This window comes from Squalius cephalus (genome assembly GCF_949319135.1).
Source record: "Squalius cephalus genome assembly, chromosome: 23".
NCBI classification, from domain to species: Eukaryota; Metazoa; Chordata; class Actinopteri; order Cypriniformes; family Leuciscidae; genus Squalius; species Squalius cephalus.
In genome coordinates this window covers 3,519,876-3,538,126 of record NC_137144.1, presented here as the reverse complement: position 1 = coordinate 3,538,126, position 18,251 = coordinate 3,519,876, and the positions used below count along the sequence as shown (strand labels likewise).

At 37.8% G+C, this 18,251-nt stretch overlaps 1 long non-coding RNA gene across 1 annotated transcript; it reads left to right on the top strand.

Annotated features, from left to right (window-relative positions):
- Nucleotides 1-12,396: 12,396 nt before the first annotated feature.
- Nucleotides 12,397-18,239, top strand: LOC307151194. Its single transcript, XR_013819844.1, has 3 exons — nucleotides 12,397-13,344; nucleotides 15,577-16,783; nucleotides 16,864-18,239. It is a non-coding gene; the product is annotated as an uncharacterized lncRNA (long non-coding RNA).
- The last annotated feature ends 12 nt before the right edge of the window (nucleotides 18,240-18,251 follow it).

Sequence of the window (18,251 nt, the reverse complement as noted above, 5' to 3'; positions counted from 1 at the left end):
GAGTGGGCGTGAACGAGGAGTGGTTTACACCTTAGAATACAATGTCCCACCCACTCTGCATAATGACTCTGCATAATGACTCTGCATAATGAGCCATTCATTCAGGTGGGACACTGACTGAGCCACAATGCAAGGACAAAAGATATATTTAGAAGAAGACTTTATTGACCATTTAAGATTTTGCTTACATCTATCTTGTAAATATGTTTTGCTATTTTATTAAAAAGGTTACAATTACAACAGTAATTACAATTTCAACAATATTTCAAGTGTAATCTTTCTTTGTAAAAAAAAAAAAGATTATGGGCCTACATTTTAGGCCTATCTATGTATTCATTAGTTTGAATATAGCCAAAATTGGAACAGCTAACATCTTAGTTGATGACTTTATTTTATATATATATAAAAATTGCTAAACAAAAGCTTATTTGATATATATATTCAGTATATTCTACAGTAAAAACTGTACTCAAATCTAGTCAACAAAATGTTGTCTTTCATATTTCGCCTGACTGTAACGTTGTTTTTATGAAATATTAGGGCATATAAATGTTAATTTGCAGTTTAATACGTATTGCTTATACAAATAGCCTACATTTTATTTCAACATATTTCAGTCGATTTTTACTCATCTCAGTATAGTAATACAGTTTGCTAAAACATCCTCATTCATTCACACACGCGATTTAAATTTAAACTGTCTTTTTGCGAACTGTGGTAAACAGCGCGCATCTCTGCCGTTCATTCATTCATAAACAGAAACCCGATTCACGTGAGAAGAAAAAAAAACTTACAGTATTCCTCAGCTCGCTCCTCGATATACCCGCACTTCTGAGGTACTTTTTTCATTATTGTTATTGCTCACAGTGCTGCGAGACGGTGTTAAAGTAATGATCTGAATAAACTGATATGTGGGCGTTCACAGGTTTGCTTGGATTGCCTCATTCATTTGCGTTTGAATAGTGCGCGCTCTCCGTAGGCGGAGTCACATTACATTTGAATTAGCTCTAATGAGGTCAACTGGAATCGCTCTCTTTTAATACAGATTTCACAACATGAGAATATTTGTTTTTATATAAATTACTTCATTTAAGAGAAGAGAATTCAAGCTTCATGCCTGTATGTCTGTTTGCCTGTTTGACTGAGTATTCGCTGAGTTATTGTTCATTTTCGGACGCGTTTCAGAATGGACGACACTGGCAGAGAGAAGGCAGAACTCGCATCACGTTTATTTTTCTTTATTTGGCAAAAAGCACAACACTTTGTTTTTATTGTGAGTATACACAAAAATAATACACATTTAACAGAATCGATTGATGTACAAAACAAGCCTAAAAGATAAAAATTAATATTTTTATTTTATTATTTTTTTGCACTCATACGGAAAAAAACGAGCCTATCGCGCCGGCGCGATAACCGACCTCAGGGGGTTAAATAGGCGGATCTATGAATTGGCACTGACAACATGTATTAGGCTGCATCTCATTAAACGACAAATTAAACCCCATGTAACCTACTATTTAAATCGATTGCTGGACATCGTAATGTTATTGGCGTCCATCTTCATTGAATTTTGAAATCAGATAGAGCCGGCCAGAGCGCTGCATAATAAGTAGTCACGCCGGCTTATTCAGTATGGAAATACACACCGACAATGACACGCCCCTACTGCGTGCTAGAATCTCCGAAAAACAAGCCGATTTCAAACTAAAAATGTACGCTTTTAAATATACCAATACTGCTATCTCAAACATGGAGAGGCTTCTTCGTGATCTCAACTAACAGATTCTGCAAAAAAAAAAACGAAAATCACCAATTTGGAAAAAAAAACCCGCTTCTTTCTCATTTTGCTTGAAAGTTGTGCTGCCGACTTGTGTCCCTGGTTTCCGTGACGGGTCACTTTTGGTTTTGGCCCAATTATTAAATTATTAAAAAAAATTGTTAAGTTAGATGAATCTTTTTTTAAACATACACATACATACACATCTAATATTTTTTTCTAGGACTTTCCATTTTCATAACGGCTACTGTAGTTGCAACACGCATTTGAAAAAGTGAGGCGCTAGAGAGCACTATTCGTTTGAATGCAAAATACAATTTCACCACTAGATGGGAGAAATTCCTACACAGTGTACCTTAAAACTATAGACTTCAATGACCCCTGTGACCATAGTCGTAAGGGTACCTCAGAAAAACAGATGTGCATTGACACTTTGAAGACACGTTGAAGGTTCGTGTCTATATTTTAAATGGTCAGCCGGGTCCGGATCGGGTCCCAATCTATTACTTCGGGTCCCGGGTCTGTTTAAAGGAACACGCTGACTTTTTGGGACTTTAGCTTATTCCCCGTATCCCCCAGAGTTAGATAAGTCCATACCAAGGTTATAATCGTTAACGAAAACTAACGAAAAAACGAAAACTAGGTGGGAAAAAACATTGCCGTTAACTGAAATAAAAATAAAAACGAGGCATTACAAAAAAACGATAACTAACTAAAACTGTAATGTGTGTTTGGCAAAACTAACTAAAATAAAATAAAATTATAGAGTAAATGTCCTTAGTTTTCGTCTTTGTCAAGGTCTTTCATTTTTTTAACGCTATTTAAAACACGCAGCATATTCGTTCAGCTGCATTTCCTTTCCCTGCTCTCCCTCTGTCTCTGTCACTAATGAGTCTATCACATGGCGCGCGCACACACACACACACACACACACACACACACACACACACACACACACACAGCCCCTCCCCTCCATGCACACCGTGTTCGTTCGACGTTGAAAGCAAGTTCGCTAAAGGTTAGTATCTCTATCTCGTGAACACCTTACAATCACACATTAAAAAGTGATATCAAAATATTTTAAATTCTGAATATAATTTTCCCAGTGTGTTAATGTCGACCCGAGAAGCGATTGCGCCTTTTTTAGAAAGTTAACTAGTCGCAAGTTTGAGGTAAAATGCACTTTTTGGTTGTGGTTGTCGATGTCAAAACACTATATAAGCTTTGATTCAAATATTAAATAATGTTATGTCATTTTTTTACTTTTACACTTAATGTTTGCTGCTTCAATCCAGATGAGTAGGCTATTGACTGTAGGGAAAGTGGGGTGAGTTGTGCCAGTTTTTACTCAAAGTGACTTTAAAGTGAGGCCATGGCAGTAATTCCTTCAACTTAACGATGTACATATATTTCAGGATGTGGTGCATCCCTGAGAACAATAACTTTGGATCTGAAATAAATTGTTTCAGAAATATAGCTTTTGGGGAAAAAGTGGTCTCATGGCACAACTTGCCCCTGATGCGGGGGAAGTTGTGCCTTTAGGGGAATACATTGGGGTAAATTGTGCCAGTATGTAATGCTTAATATAGCATTACAGTTCATAACATTAAAATATTCTGAAGTAAAACAGAATATTTTAATGTTATGAACTGTAATGCTATATGAAAGCGAGACAAATTCAATACAGAATTACTAATTTAAGGTTTATTTAGATATTGTCACCCTGGAATACCATAGCATGCGTTTTTCCTACTATGGTCAACTGCGATTTTGTATTGAACATAACTCTGGATCACAGTGTCATAGAGACAAGGGGGCGGGCTCATTTTACTCAGACGACCAATCAGTCTCTCAGGATCATTGTGAAGCTATCAAGCTACGCCCTAGCAACCATTTAGAGCACCATAGCAACACAATATATGATATTTGTGACTCATTTCAGGCAAAAAGGCTTTGGCAATAGATGCCTGTTGACATAGCGCTGTCTGTCAATTATGTAACATTTAAGAATAAAGTGACTAGGCTAATTTCTAAACATCCTATTGTGACATAGGCCACTTAGAAACGGAATAAAACTTCTCTTTAATAACAGTGCAAACTCAAAACTGAAATCAGTGTTAGCTAAATTAAACAAATAGCAGGAAGGCCTAAGTCAAACACTGATGAGGCATGCCCATCTCCTCACTTCTCAAGATTATCCCCTGTGAGTATGTAGGTCTAGGTGGTCTGGATCTGGCACAACTTAACCCAGGCCCTTTGGCACAAATCACCCCAGACCCACAAGTTTGAAAAACTAGCATGATCCAGCAGTTAAGAGCTAACATCATGCTAACTGTATAGACTCATTGTGTAGCCTACTAAAGCACTAAAACATGTGTGAAATGTTTTCAGACTTGTCTATAATTGTTCAGACACTACAATCAAAAAACCTTAATCATAGAAATTTTACTTTGAAAGGGAAAAAAGTTTTTTTGCACTAAAATGTGCTTAACTCTCATGCTCTGTCTCTCTTCTTGTAAGAGGTAAAGGAATTTAAATGGGGTGTGAATTTTTTTCTAAAATTGTATTATGTTTTTATTATTACACAATACTTTTTCTGATTTTTTCTAATCTTGCCCCTGACAAATAATCCAAATTACAAAAAAAGACTAAAACTAACACTAAAACTAATAAAAACTAAACTAAAACTAAGCTTTTTCAAAAAATAAAAAATAAACTAAACTAGCAAACCTACTTTAAAAACTAATTAAAACTAAACTGAATTTGAAAACAAAAAGTCAAAACGAAATAAAAATTAAAACTAATGAAAAATGCAAAACTATAATAACCCTGGTCCATACATACCCTTCTCATCTCCGTGCGTGCCGTAACTCTGTCTGACGCACCTAGCCTAGCTTAGCACAAACACTGGAGGTAAATGGCTCCAGCTAGTATACTGCTCCCAATGAGTGACAAAATAACGCCAACATTTTCCTTTTTACATGTTGTGATGTGTATTGTCACAGCATGTACAAATAACAAGGTCGCATGGGATACAGCCATCTTCTAACCGTATACACACTGGGAAATATATTCTCAGAAGGTGAAGCACTGCTACTTCTGCGGAGGGATTTATTCGCAGCAGCTGAGAAGCCCCGTGGTGAGGAGCCGAGACTTCGCTTAGAGTTGTAGGAAATCACTCCGCAGAAGTAGCAGTGCTTCGCCTTCTGAGAATATAGGTGCAGAGAGCACAGAGATGATAGCAAATAAATAATGCTAACGTCAGCGGCCATGGCACTAAACGAGCAATGGTTATTATAGTTCAAAAGGGCAAACAGCCAAAGTTAACTCGGGTCGAAATGCAAATCTGCAAAGTTGCATTTGTCATCTGTCACCGTGACATCAAGTGCACTTTTGAAGCTGAAATAATAAGTGGATTAAGCTTGGAATAACGAGAGGAATAACATGGATACAACTTTCTTGTCTGAGAATTGTAATGAATCACAGTCAGTCAGGTGCAAGGAAGGGAGACGACGACTACTAAAATTAGGTAAGACAAAAAGTTTCATTTTTTGCAACTTGTGTGGAATTTGTGACAATTTGGTCCAGTTGGGTCTGTGTCTTCCCGCTGGGTTCGGGTCCACCTTTTAACCCCCTGAGGTCGACAATCACGCCGGCGTGATCTGCTCGTTTTTTTTTTATATCAGTGCAAAATACTCTGTTGATTTTGATTTTACATACTTGTATTGTACATCATTCAAAACTGTTAAATGTCTTCTTTTATTTGTGTACACTCATAATAAAAACAAAATGTTGTGTTTTTCGTAAAACAAAGAAAATAAACATGATGCGCGTTCTGCCGTCTCTCTCAATGTGAAACTCATTCTGAAACGAGACAGAAAATGACCTGTAACTCAGCGAATGTTTGTCACACAGACTTGAAACGCATGTCTATACAACGCTTGGAATCTCTATTTTTAAAGTATATAAATTATATAAAAAACAAATATTCTATTTTTAAGTAATCCATACGAAAGCAGCGGCATGTACAGTTTCTCAAACGCGTCCTCATTAAATTTAATTTGAACACGCCTACGAGCGCACGAGAGATTGACATGCAAATGATCCATGCGGAGAAGCAGACCTGTAAACGCCCTCATCACCTCAAAACAAAGAAGCAGAGACTTCGTAACTTACTCCTTACTGTGTTTGAAAGACGCGCCAGAGCTTACATTGGATTTAGGCTACCTCAGAAGAAGAAGGACACGATTTGAAGACAAGAAAGATTTAAGGTAAGAAATTTTTACATATTAGTTTATGATATGTCGGATATTAACTTCAATTATATTAAACATCTGAATCTAGTCATGCCAACAAATGGAAACTCATTTTTATTTACCTTTAACAAAATATGAACAAGCCTTTGACTCAAAATATGACATTTTCACCTGCATCGTGAAACACGGATGTTGAGGAAAGAGCAGCAGAATGGTTTTGTGGTTTAGGAATATCAGCACTAACTCTTATTTCATATGAAATAAATTACTATCGATAAATGTATATTTTTAAAGTCTTTAGAAACTTTGAACTAAACATTGATATTGTGTAGTTTGTGATCCTCCATCAGCAGCTGCAGTTTCTCTCAGCTGTATCAGTGCAGTCACTGTGACGTCTGACTGACAGAGGTTTTTGTACGACTCTTTATCACTGTGTGAACACATACTGACTGTTGATCCAGTGATAACTCTGACAGTAATAATCTCCTGTATCTTCAGTCTGGACTCCACTGATGATCAGAGTAAAATCTCGTCCAGTATTTGCTGATCCACTGCCACTGAATCTAGATGGAGTTCCAGTATAACGGCTGTTTATGTAATAAATCAGGAGTTTAGGAGCTTCTCCAGGTTTCTGCTGATACCAGGCTAAGTAGCTGCTGTATATTCCTACATCTATATTACACTCTATTGTTGCTGTTTGACTCTGTTGGACAGTTTTAACTTCAGGTTGAGTCAGAGTCACTCCTCTGGATTCTGAAGAAGAGAAAAGAAAAACTATTTGTGTTTAAATCTATTATCATCATATACTTTTACAAAAACAGCAAAACCAGAGTCAGTTTTTACATCTTACCTTGAATAAACAGTGCAATGGTCCAGATGAAGATGTTGATTGTGTTCATTGCTGTAGTTTAGTCTTGTGTGATGATGAAGATTGTGTTCTGCTCTCAGTCATGAAGTGTTAAACTCACAGCACTATAAACACTCTCAGAGCACTGAAGCATGTGCTGACAATGCAAAGTGACTCTCTCTATTTAAATCATTATCCTGAAGACTGTAGATCAGTCACAAACACATTATCAAACAACTTCCTCATGATGGGAAATGCTAAGCTATTATACACACATTTCTGAAGAGTCTATTGACAGAATCATACATATTATTGATTCAATCATTATTAATATTAACATTGCACTTATTTAACAACTGACGAGGAAACTACTGATTTGAAGACATTAATATTAAATATTGATATATTAATTATATTAAGTTGTAAAACGTTTCATTCTCATATAGCTACCAGTCGTGCTTCATTAAACACACACACTTCTCAAGATTTGTTAAACATCGTTTTCTTGACAGCATTGCTTTAACTGTGTACAAACATCTGATAAACGTTTGTTTAAAAAAAGTGCAGATTCACTCGTAACCAAATGCAACATAGACGTTTCCTAATGTGTGTTTAATATTTGACAGGGGACATTTGACAGACGTACAGTACGGCAGATAAAACTCTTGAAAATACTGTACATCTTCCAGATGAAAACACATCAGATAGCCGTGTGTGTGTTGAATGTGTGCTATAATGTCATCCATTTGGCCTAAGCTTTTGTCAACACTTTACATTACACACATAAATGCTTATTTTACTAATTTACATAAAGATTTACATAACTGAAGATAATTTTTAGATTTTATATGTCTATGATGTAGTAGCCTTTTGATCACATAAATGACAGATCTAACATTAAATCTTGTTTGGATGTTACAGGGACCGATGAACACACGCACAATCAAAGGTTTTGAGTAAGTATTCTATAGAAAACAATTATTTAAAAAAACACAGTTAATGACTATGTAAATGGAGTGATTAAAATGAGTGATGTATTGTGAGCACTGAGGATGAGGAGCACAGCAGAGTCCTGGAAGTGGACGAGACCCTCCATCACTCCACCGGCCCTTATTGCCTCATCCGGCCCGATGTTGCTGTGGGCTCTTCATCCTCAGTGAGACCAGAGCCAGCGAGAGAAAGAAGACACAAGTTTGAGGACCTGATCCAGGAGAGAGCGAGAGAAGCAACAGAGAGGGAGGAGAGTCGATGGCGGGAAATGGAGGAGGAGGAACGTAGATAAAGAGAAAGACGAGAGCGAGAGGACAGACGGGAACGAGAAGACCGAAAGATAGAAGAAAGAAGACATCAAGAAGCAACTGAGAGAGAATAAAGGAGAAAGAGGGAGACCAAGGAAAGGGATGCATGATTTCTTTGCCTTCTTGAGTTTATTGTCAAAAGATAAAATACTTATTTTATAAAATGTGTTTTGATGGAAAGCATCCTCAAATCAATCACACATTTACATTTCTGTAAGCAACAAGCATCAATACTCCAAACCGCTTCTCTTTTTATTAGTGGTGGGCCGTTATCGGCGTTAACGCGCTGCGTTAACGCGAGACTCTTATCGCGCGATAAAAAAAAATATCGCCGTTAATCTATTCTCCAAGTTGGGTTGGGAGCGTTGGGAGCTAGCTCATGATGACGCAATCTACCCGCGGCCGCGAGGAACACCCGGCTGCAACGCATCATATTCGTCGTCATCTTAAGTAAACACGGCTGAAAGTGAAAGCTGGTGAAAAAGATCGGTGCAACCCTTATTTGGACTTGGTTCGGATTTAAGCCGTCCGACGTAGACTGTGTGGGGTAACAGTTCGGTAAGTTAACACACGACTAATCCGTTCTACCACCTCAAATTCAAAACGAAACATATCACTGAATACCAGCGCGCGCGTATTATTCCCAATATATCTTAGTGAGTGGTGTAGCACATAATCTCTTTTTATTAAAAGCGCCCGATTTTAAGAATCGTTGTTGTGTTTCTTTTTAACTGAAAAGACATCAGTTAGACAATATTCTAATTTTAAATTTGGGGTTTCATAAGCTCCAAGCCATAATAAACATTAGACCTAGGCCTACTTAAGTCTCTGCAGCTAGTGTACTTAAATTTTATTTATCTGCAAAATTATGTTGTATACTTACAGTTTTGCACAATATATGTTCTCAAAACTACATACACCCTTTCAAAAAAAAAAAAAAAAAAAAAAAACACATTTAGCAGTTGTTTAGCAGGGTCTGTGTAACCTGTTCTGAAATGGTTTTATTTTAATATCGTTATCGCAAGAGGCTGCAATGTATATCACAATATGGATTTTAGGCCATATCGCCCATCCCTAATTGATTGCCTATAGTAGTTGATAATAACATAGGCCTACCTAATGTTGCCTACGTACGGTAACAGTACAGTAGTAACCTTTTACAGTCTATGAGTAGAACAGCTTTCTCAAGCAGTTTGTGATGCATTTTGGAAACAGGAGATGAGCCCCTGGTCTAATGCGCCACCTGGCTTGAGAAACCCGTTCTCAAAGACTTACTTTTATAGTCATTATTTTGGTAGCACACATATTCTGAATGCCTTCGGCAGAATTCAAATGAGCCATTTTAATCTAGATTAATCTAGATTAATTTCAAAATTAATCTAGATTAATCTAGATTAAAAAAATTAATCTATGCCCACCTCTACTTTTTATACGTATAAGTCATGGTTTGCTTTGGTTTTTGGTTCATGTTTCATGTCACTGTCTTGTCATGTGATTCCCTGTTCTAGACTTGTGATCCTGTCATGTGTCTTGTCATTGGTTAATTGTCTTGATTATGTTCACAGGTGTCCCTTGTCTTGTCATTTACCCTTGTGTATTTAAGCCCTCATGTTTGCCTTGTTCCTTGTCAAGTATTGTCCATGTACCGCTGTTGGTGAGGTTATGGTCTTTGTGCCGTGTCAGGCCCCCGTGTCATTGTATTTAGTTTATGTTAATTAAACTGCACTTGGGTTCTGCAAGCTTGCTTGCAGTGGATCCTTAAAGAATACTTGGCCTTCTCCTATGAACCCAGCAGTGGCCCTCCTGCATCTACGCCGGGGAATCGTCCCGTGGAGACGTATGTGGAGGAACTCTGTGAAGTGTGGACTTTAATGATGCTGCTCTCAAAGGTATTTTTCGGTTTGGTCTAAATGACCATTTGAATTATTTAATACCCAAAAGCAATGTTCTATGTATTATTGTGCAACATCTTAACTATGCCCTGTTACTGAGTGGCTCATCATATACTGTAGGTTTTGCGGATGATGAACCCCGCAATCCCACAGTATACAGCAAGCCTCCCAGCCGGCATTTCAACGTTGATTCACTGGTTAATCAACGTCAGGGACCAAGGTTGAATCAATGTTGAAATATGCTTCGGTTTTGCAAATTGTATCAACGTTGATATTGTGACTTTAATTAACTGTCTTACCATTCATCATGGAAGAATTCAATTGTACATTCAATTACAAACAAGTTTGAAGTTGGAACATGAGTCATGGCAATGCTGACTGAATTTGTGATTAACTGTACATACTGTACACTAAAAAATCAGGGTTCTCAAGTCTCACGCATTGCCCGTGAGACACACGCAATTCAACCAGTTCACACGCTCACATGCCACACCGTGTATTTCTCACGCTGAAAAGGCAATGCCAACCAAGTTGTCCTGCAAGCTTTATATATAACGTTGTATACGAGGCGCAGGCACACGAGAAGTTTCCTGCCGCCAGCACGTATCTCGGCCAGATTGCGTTCGTTACTAGGCAACACAGATGCGCGAACACGCGGAAGTTGACTGCACATTCTCGGCCACCGTACGTTCGTCACTAGGTAACCAACAACATTGCGCGAACACGTCATGATGGAGAAGGTAAGTTGGAAGAAAGCTATATAATATAATATAATAATTGACGACAGGCCATGGAATTATTAGAAAAATAATGCACACCCGAGGTGGTAATGCGGTCACGTCGCGAAGCGGAGTGGCCGTTACACCTCGGGTGTGCATTATTTTTCTAATAATTCAACGGCCTGAAGTCAATTATTCCGCTTATACTACAGTTACCACACCTCGAAACATTGTTCAGATTTTGTATTTCAAGACGTTTGTAAAGTTGTTGTCATTAAAACGCTCTTGTATGTAGGACTAATTTCTTACGCATGTAATACCATGCCTCCTTTGCTAACTCCAAAACGGCATTTTAGAGTTAGTAACAGAGGTTTGAGCCACTGATAGCAGACTAATGCTGGAGACACACGACTAGCTGACACATACTCTGACTGTTTTCATCGACTGCAGCAGATTTTAAACACCGACTCTGAACACAGACTGAACGCGCTGAACACGCGTTTGGACATGATCAGTCATATCAAATTACATTCATAACCGGCCTTAAAGTGTGTCCCCGGCTTAATGCAGTTATTAATGCAGTTATTAGAGAGAAATGATGCAATAATGAGACAGAAAAGCATGTGCGTCAATGTTATTATTTATTTATTAATTCAATTCGTTTTAATTAATTCGTTCATTTTTTTCTATTATTGACAGATGACAGTAGACTAGCCAAATAAATGAAACACAAAGCCATTTTAACAAGTAGGCCTATCAATAATTATTTATTGCAATAAAAATCCGTGCTGCAGGACTATCCATTTATTTAGCCTATATTCAGTTTTATTTTCTATTGATTATATAGGACTATATACTTTATCTATTAAAATTAAACTGCATGTTTCCATTGATTGTGAAGCTAGACATTGAAAATTGTAGATGAAGCGCATGCGGCTAAATGTTTTTTCTTGTTATGAATTGTATCCTATTTTCCGTTATTACAGTTGACAACGCGAAGTGATATGGAACTGTAATGCGGTCAAGACCTGCCTGGAACTACTTTAGCTGTGCGTTTCCCTGAAAATAATGCACGCCTTAGAACGTTTGTCAACCAATCAGATTCAAGCATTCAACGGCCCTGTAGTATAAATTATTATTGATGCAGTTAAAAACTCTACAACTACTTTGCAACCAGGCCAGAAGCTTTGGCTCAGTTTGGCTAGCTTATGTTATCTGAAACTAAGGGAAATGTTTGTGGGTATGGGAAGGAATGAAGATTTCTTCATTTTATTTTAAATTATATATTATATTGTATTAATAATCTTGCTAGTTACATTAAGGAGCCACAGTGCTTCAAGCGGGAGCCCCCTACCCCTGTTATCAAGGCATTAAAATGTGCAACAAACACTTACAACTAGGGCTGAACGATACATCGAATTTTCATCGTCATCGCGATATGAACTGTTGCGATGAACACATCGCAACAGACAGCCTCGACACAATGAATAAGGGAAGTTTATTACATGCGCCAAGCACATGTAATAAACGTTTGACCTATCACGTTTAGCCCTGAAGACATGGTTGGCGTGTTCATGCTATTTGGCCAATCAGGTGAAGCCCCAGGAAGTGTCAGCTACTCTCAGATTGATTTGTGAGGTGTCAGTTTAGTTGCGACACTGTGCCGTTAGCAAGTACGATGGCGGAGGGAGGAGAGAGGAGTGAGGAAAATGTGGTGGCTGACGAAGACCTTGTGGTGAAAAAGAACAGCACTTCAGCTATATGGAAATATTTTGGATTTAGGAGAGATGACTTGTTACAAACACAGGTACTGTGTAAAACATGCCGAACAGTGGTGGCAACTTCAAAAGGAAACACGACGAACCTCCATCACCACCTGCAATACAATCATAAAGACCTACACGAACAATTCAAAACTAGCCAAACAACAAAACCAAAAACATCGAGTAGCAAATCTAAAACTTTGCCATCACTACAACAACAGTCAATTGCTCAGAGTTTTGCGAGTGTGACTCCTTATGACACAACATCCAAACGCCACAGAGAAATCACAGCAGCCATAACTCGTTATTTGGCGAAGGACATGATGCCTATAAACACAGTGACTAAAGAAGGTTTTGTGAGCCTGATAACCAATTTGGACTGAAGATACCAGATTCCATCACAGACTTATTTTTCGCAAGTCGCCATTCCAAAAATGTATGACGCATGCAGGGAGACCGTGGAATCGGAACTGAGTCAAGTTGAACACTACGCGTGTACCACAGATCTTTGGTCCAGTCGAACGACAGAGCCCTACATCAGCCTCACTGTGCACTTTCTGGATCAAGACTTTGAACTTAAAACGCGATGTCTACAGACAGCCTACTTCCCCGGACAGCACACCACAGAAAACATTGCCTGTGGACTAAGTGATGCTTTGGCCAGCTGGCATTTGCGGGAAGAGCAGCTGGTTTGCATCACCACCGACAACGGGACAAACGTCGTGAAAGCCACAGAACTCATCCACTGGGTCAGACTTAAGTGCTTTGGCCATAGCCATCTTGTCATTGGTAAGTGTAAATGATATATTCTTTACGTAAGGGATGATAGAGCGAGGCGGCAACCGCTTATTACATGTCTACCTTCCAAATAAATAATTTGACACAAAATATTGATTTAAAAAGGAGTTTATTGATTTAAAAACAATTGTATTGCTTCCGCTAAAGAAAATAGTACGCTCCGTCTCTACGGTTAGAATCCTGTGTGTCCATGGCAACGCTCTGTTTTTCATGGCAACGCTCTGTTTTTCATGGCAACACTGTGTTATTCTCAGCAGCGGCTGTTATCAAGAAATAACAGACCGCATTCTACAACCAAGCCACGTAATAAATGGTACTATTGTAGGCTATTGCAAGTATTATTTTATTACTTGAACAACAGACCATATAGGCCTTATTCGCAAACACCGGAAGTAGCTAACCGCAGCCATATTGTTGACATGACATCTGTCCTGCCCCTAGCCACACGCAGATTTGAGTTGAGGGGAGCAGTAGCCTAATGGCTTCATCTCGTCGGTATCAAGAGAAGATAAGCTTGATTGGTGTGGACCCATATCAAATAGACCCAATAGCCTTAAGTAAAGATCCGTCCTTATTGCCAGCCGTAACTTATCCGGATATTTATTCAGAGCTACCAACTCTCATGCATTCACCGTGAGACACGCTCTCACGCCACACATCCATTTTCTTACGCACAGAAAAATCGCGAAGCAAAGAGGACACGGAGACCGACAGACTAGACAGAGCAGGTTGATATAAAAAAAATCTCAGCTCTCAGATTCTGTCAATTTTATTACGAAATTCAAACAATAAATACCGTTTTGGGGCTTGTAAAATTTGCCGCGACAGATCCCTAGTGGCACGTGAACCGATCATCTCTAGTAAATAAACACGAATGAACACTGTTGAAAGATACAGTACAACTTAACGAAATGTATATGCCTCATACATAATATCGACCAATCAATCAAACAAAGGGGTCAATAAAACAGCTTTTCTTTTTTTTCAATTATGTCACATAACATTTACCTCAGGAAAGCCATTTGATGACCATAATAACATAGGCTATAGCACGTTAGTTAGCTAGAAAAAAAAGAGCTATAGAGTTTTTTTTGCTAAATATGTGTACTATATTACATATTTATTATATTTTTACTTATATCATTAAATAAAGTAATTATAATAAAAAAATGCATTATATCTCTCTCTGTATGTTTACAACATTAGGTGAGTGTGCATCTTGTGTAGCCTACCTAATATTAAATCAAATCACAATAATTGAATTGAAATAATAAAAAAGCGTAGCTTAACAGAAATTGTACCATGTAAACATTGTAACATGTTGTCACTAAACCTAATAAAATTGTTTAGTTACTAAAATGTTTTGACAATCACAATACACTTATTGTGATGCAATATTTTTTTTAACATCCCCCCAATCCCCCCTAATGTGATAAAATTATGGGAACAGACTTTGTTGTGGGGAGTTGGCTGAAAGTTTAGCCTATATTTATCCTAGCTAGCCACAAGTCTCTCCTTCACTTCACGTTTTCTGACAGTCGGTATCTCATAAAACTAACTCCGGGGTTCTTATTGCTGTTGTTAGAACAGCCGTGTATTACACAACACACCATCGCGCTGTTTTAAAAAAATAAAAATACAGCGATAATACCGACGCTGCCTCGCTTGTCAATTGACAGACTGACAGTTGCTGTGGTTTCTATGTCAACAACATGGCCGCCGCGAACATGGATGACGTAGATCAAATAAGAACTATTAGTCATATCATAAGATGATTATATCTGCCCTGGTTTATTACGTAATTTAATTTTTGTCAGTTGCACTGTGTTGACAAAGATCGAGTTATCGGTGGGGAAAAGCATGTGATGTCAAGTAGGCAACTGTCTGAATATTACTAAGTTGAAATAAACAATAGCAAACACTGAGCACTTGTAAAATGAAGCATATTAATTTAAGTTGTATTTCCCCACTGCATGGTCAGCATTTATCTAACAGGGCTAGTGCCTATAGTACTGGATTATCACTGTGTAAGAATTGTAGTTAATTATGCAGTCTTTGAAATATTACTTTATTACAATAATTAAATAATTATATTATTATTACATTTTATTTTATTTAGTTAAATTATTATTAATTCTAAATAATTCAATACTAATTAAATAATTGGCTACAATGATTACTGGTAGTTTGAATAGTTTGTAACAATTTATTTCTTCTTTCCAGGAAATTCTGTTAAGGATGACAGCCGCATTGACCGTGCTGCTGGGCTGTGCAAAAAATTGGTGGGACATTTTTCCCACAGCTGGAAGCAGAAGACGGCACTGAAAAAAGCACAACAGGAGCACAACCTCCCTGAGCACTCACTCATCACAGAATGTCCAACTAGGTGGGCTCAAGGCAAAAGATGATTGAGAGGGTCTTGGAGCAGCGGCGGGCCATTTCTGATGTCCTATCAGCAGACCGGAAAACACGGCATCTGGTTCCCTCCTGGCAGGACGTGGATGTGCTAGAGTCTGTAAACCTGGCATTACGCCCTTTGCAGGAATTTACTGATGCTCTTTCCAGGGAAATCTATGTCAGTGTTTCATATGTGAAACCCGTCCTTCATCTTTTAAAGACATCGGTTCTTGTAGAAAAGGAAGATGACACAGATTTAACCAAGTCCATTAAAGTGAAAATCCTGGATTACATGAATACAAAGTACCCAGGAACACAAGAACTTCTGGACATCGCATCCTTCATGGACCCCAGGTTCAAGGTCACATACATCAGCAGTGAAAAAGTTGAGGACATCAAGAACAGGATCATGTCAGAAATGAAAGACTCAGCACAGAAGGAGGGGACACCTTCTGAGAACACAGAGGCCCAGACCATGGAGCCACCCAGCGAACAAAGCGATCATTGGGCAGTTTGCTCAAAACGAATCCAAGCCCCACTCCAACAGCATCTTACATGTATCTGGAGCAAGCTGTTGAAGTTGAACTTAAAGGGATAGTTCACTTTGAAATTTTGAACTTGAAGGCGACATCTAGTGTACATAATATCTATATCCGCCCGCGTGAGGGTATAGATAACTCATTAGCCAAGTTCATTAGCCAAGGCGACATCAGTGTATATATCTATACCCACCCGCGCCGTCAGATCAGTTGGACGCGGCTTTGTTCAAGAGATAACAACGATATAAATACTGTTCGTTTTCTCACACAAACCGCTCGTTTCGTGTCTTAGGCCATCCAAGTGTACTTACGATGGGGAATTGTTTCATTTGGACGATGGGAAATTGTTTTAATTTGGACTTTGTGCATGCTCTCTGAGACCGTGACCATAGACTTGCATGATATGACTGTCAGACAAGAACGGTTTGACCTAAAAATATCAAAATGAAAACTACTGCGGAAAAAAAGACACCTACATCTTGGATGCCCTTCAGGTAAGCTAAAACATAACAAAATTTAATTTCAAAGTGAACTATCCCTTTAACAGCTACTTGTTCTCCCCCATCATTCACAGTGAAGCAGACCCTTTAGCCTGGTGGAAAACTCCACCAGGTCACCTACCCTAAGCTGACCAAACTTGCTCGGAAGTATCTTTGTATACCTGCGACCAGTTCTCCCTCCGAGAGGCTCTTCAGCACTTCTGGGAATGTGGTAACATGTCAACGTACATGTTTGAAACCTAGCAAAGTTAACATGCTGGTGTTCTTGGCCAAGAACTTGCCCTAAAGAAATAACCAAGGCAGTAACTTGTCCTAAGGGGCATAATATTTGTTTGCTGGTTTTATGAGCCATTACAGTTATTTTAAATGGCCATTTTTATTTATATTTATTTGTTTGAGTATAAAAGTTATTTTCCCCACATTTGTTTTTTTCAAAGAGAGATGTTTTTGTTGAGTTTACAAGAAAATATGTTAAAAGGAGCAGGGGAAATTGAACGTTAATTTCTTATAGCTATATATCTTATAGCCCTCATTTATGTGTAATTTGTTCAATAAAAGCATGTCAAAAATTATCTATTTGATTTCTGGTAACACTTTAAAATACGGATCCTTCGTTAATGAATAACTACACAGGAACAAATGAGTAACACAATATTAACAATCTAGTAACTACAATTAACTAACAAGTAACTCTGATTAATAAATTAGTAAGTAATAGCACACAGATTTAAGTGGTAGTTCACTATTAACTAATCAATAACTACTATTTTTTAATACTTCACAGAGAACAACTGAATTTTTTTTACAGATTTAAGTCGTAGTTCACTAATAACTAATCAATAACTACTATTTTTCAATACTTCCCAGAGAAATAATGAAAAAAAATTTACAATTCATGCAAAACTAATTAATAACTAATGCAGGACAAATTACTAGCACTAGATTAACATTACTGCTAGATACTGTACACTAATTATAAATATGTAATAGCGTAGCAGACTTATGATTTGGGAAAGCTGTCAATAATTAGCCTATGCACTGCTGTCTTTTAGAGAACTATTCATAAACTAAATAATTTTTAAGAATTGTTTTTATAAATGCACTTGTCTGGAACACTTACCCTGTGGCCGATTTTCCGGCATTCCTCTGGACTGGCTTTGAATAACTAGACTCATCATGGTGAGTACTGGAACATACTGAGTCATCAGACATCCAAATACCAGTTATTTTATTATTTAACCTACCTCTCAAAATTGTTTTTATGTATGTCTTTGCTCATATGTAGATATGTATGTATGTATGTATGTATGTATGTATATATATATATATGTATGCATATGTGTGTGTATATATATCCTGTGAATGATTAGATGATTCTACCCTTTCGGGTTGGCTTACCGTAACTACAGCATGGAATCACAATAAATAGTAATGACTCAAGTGTTACTACATACTTCTATCG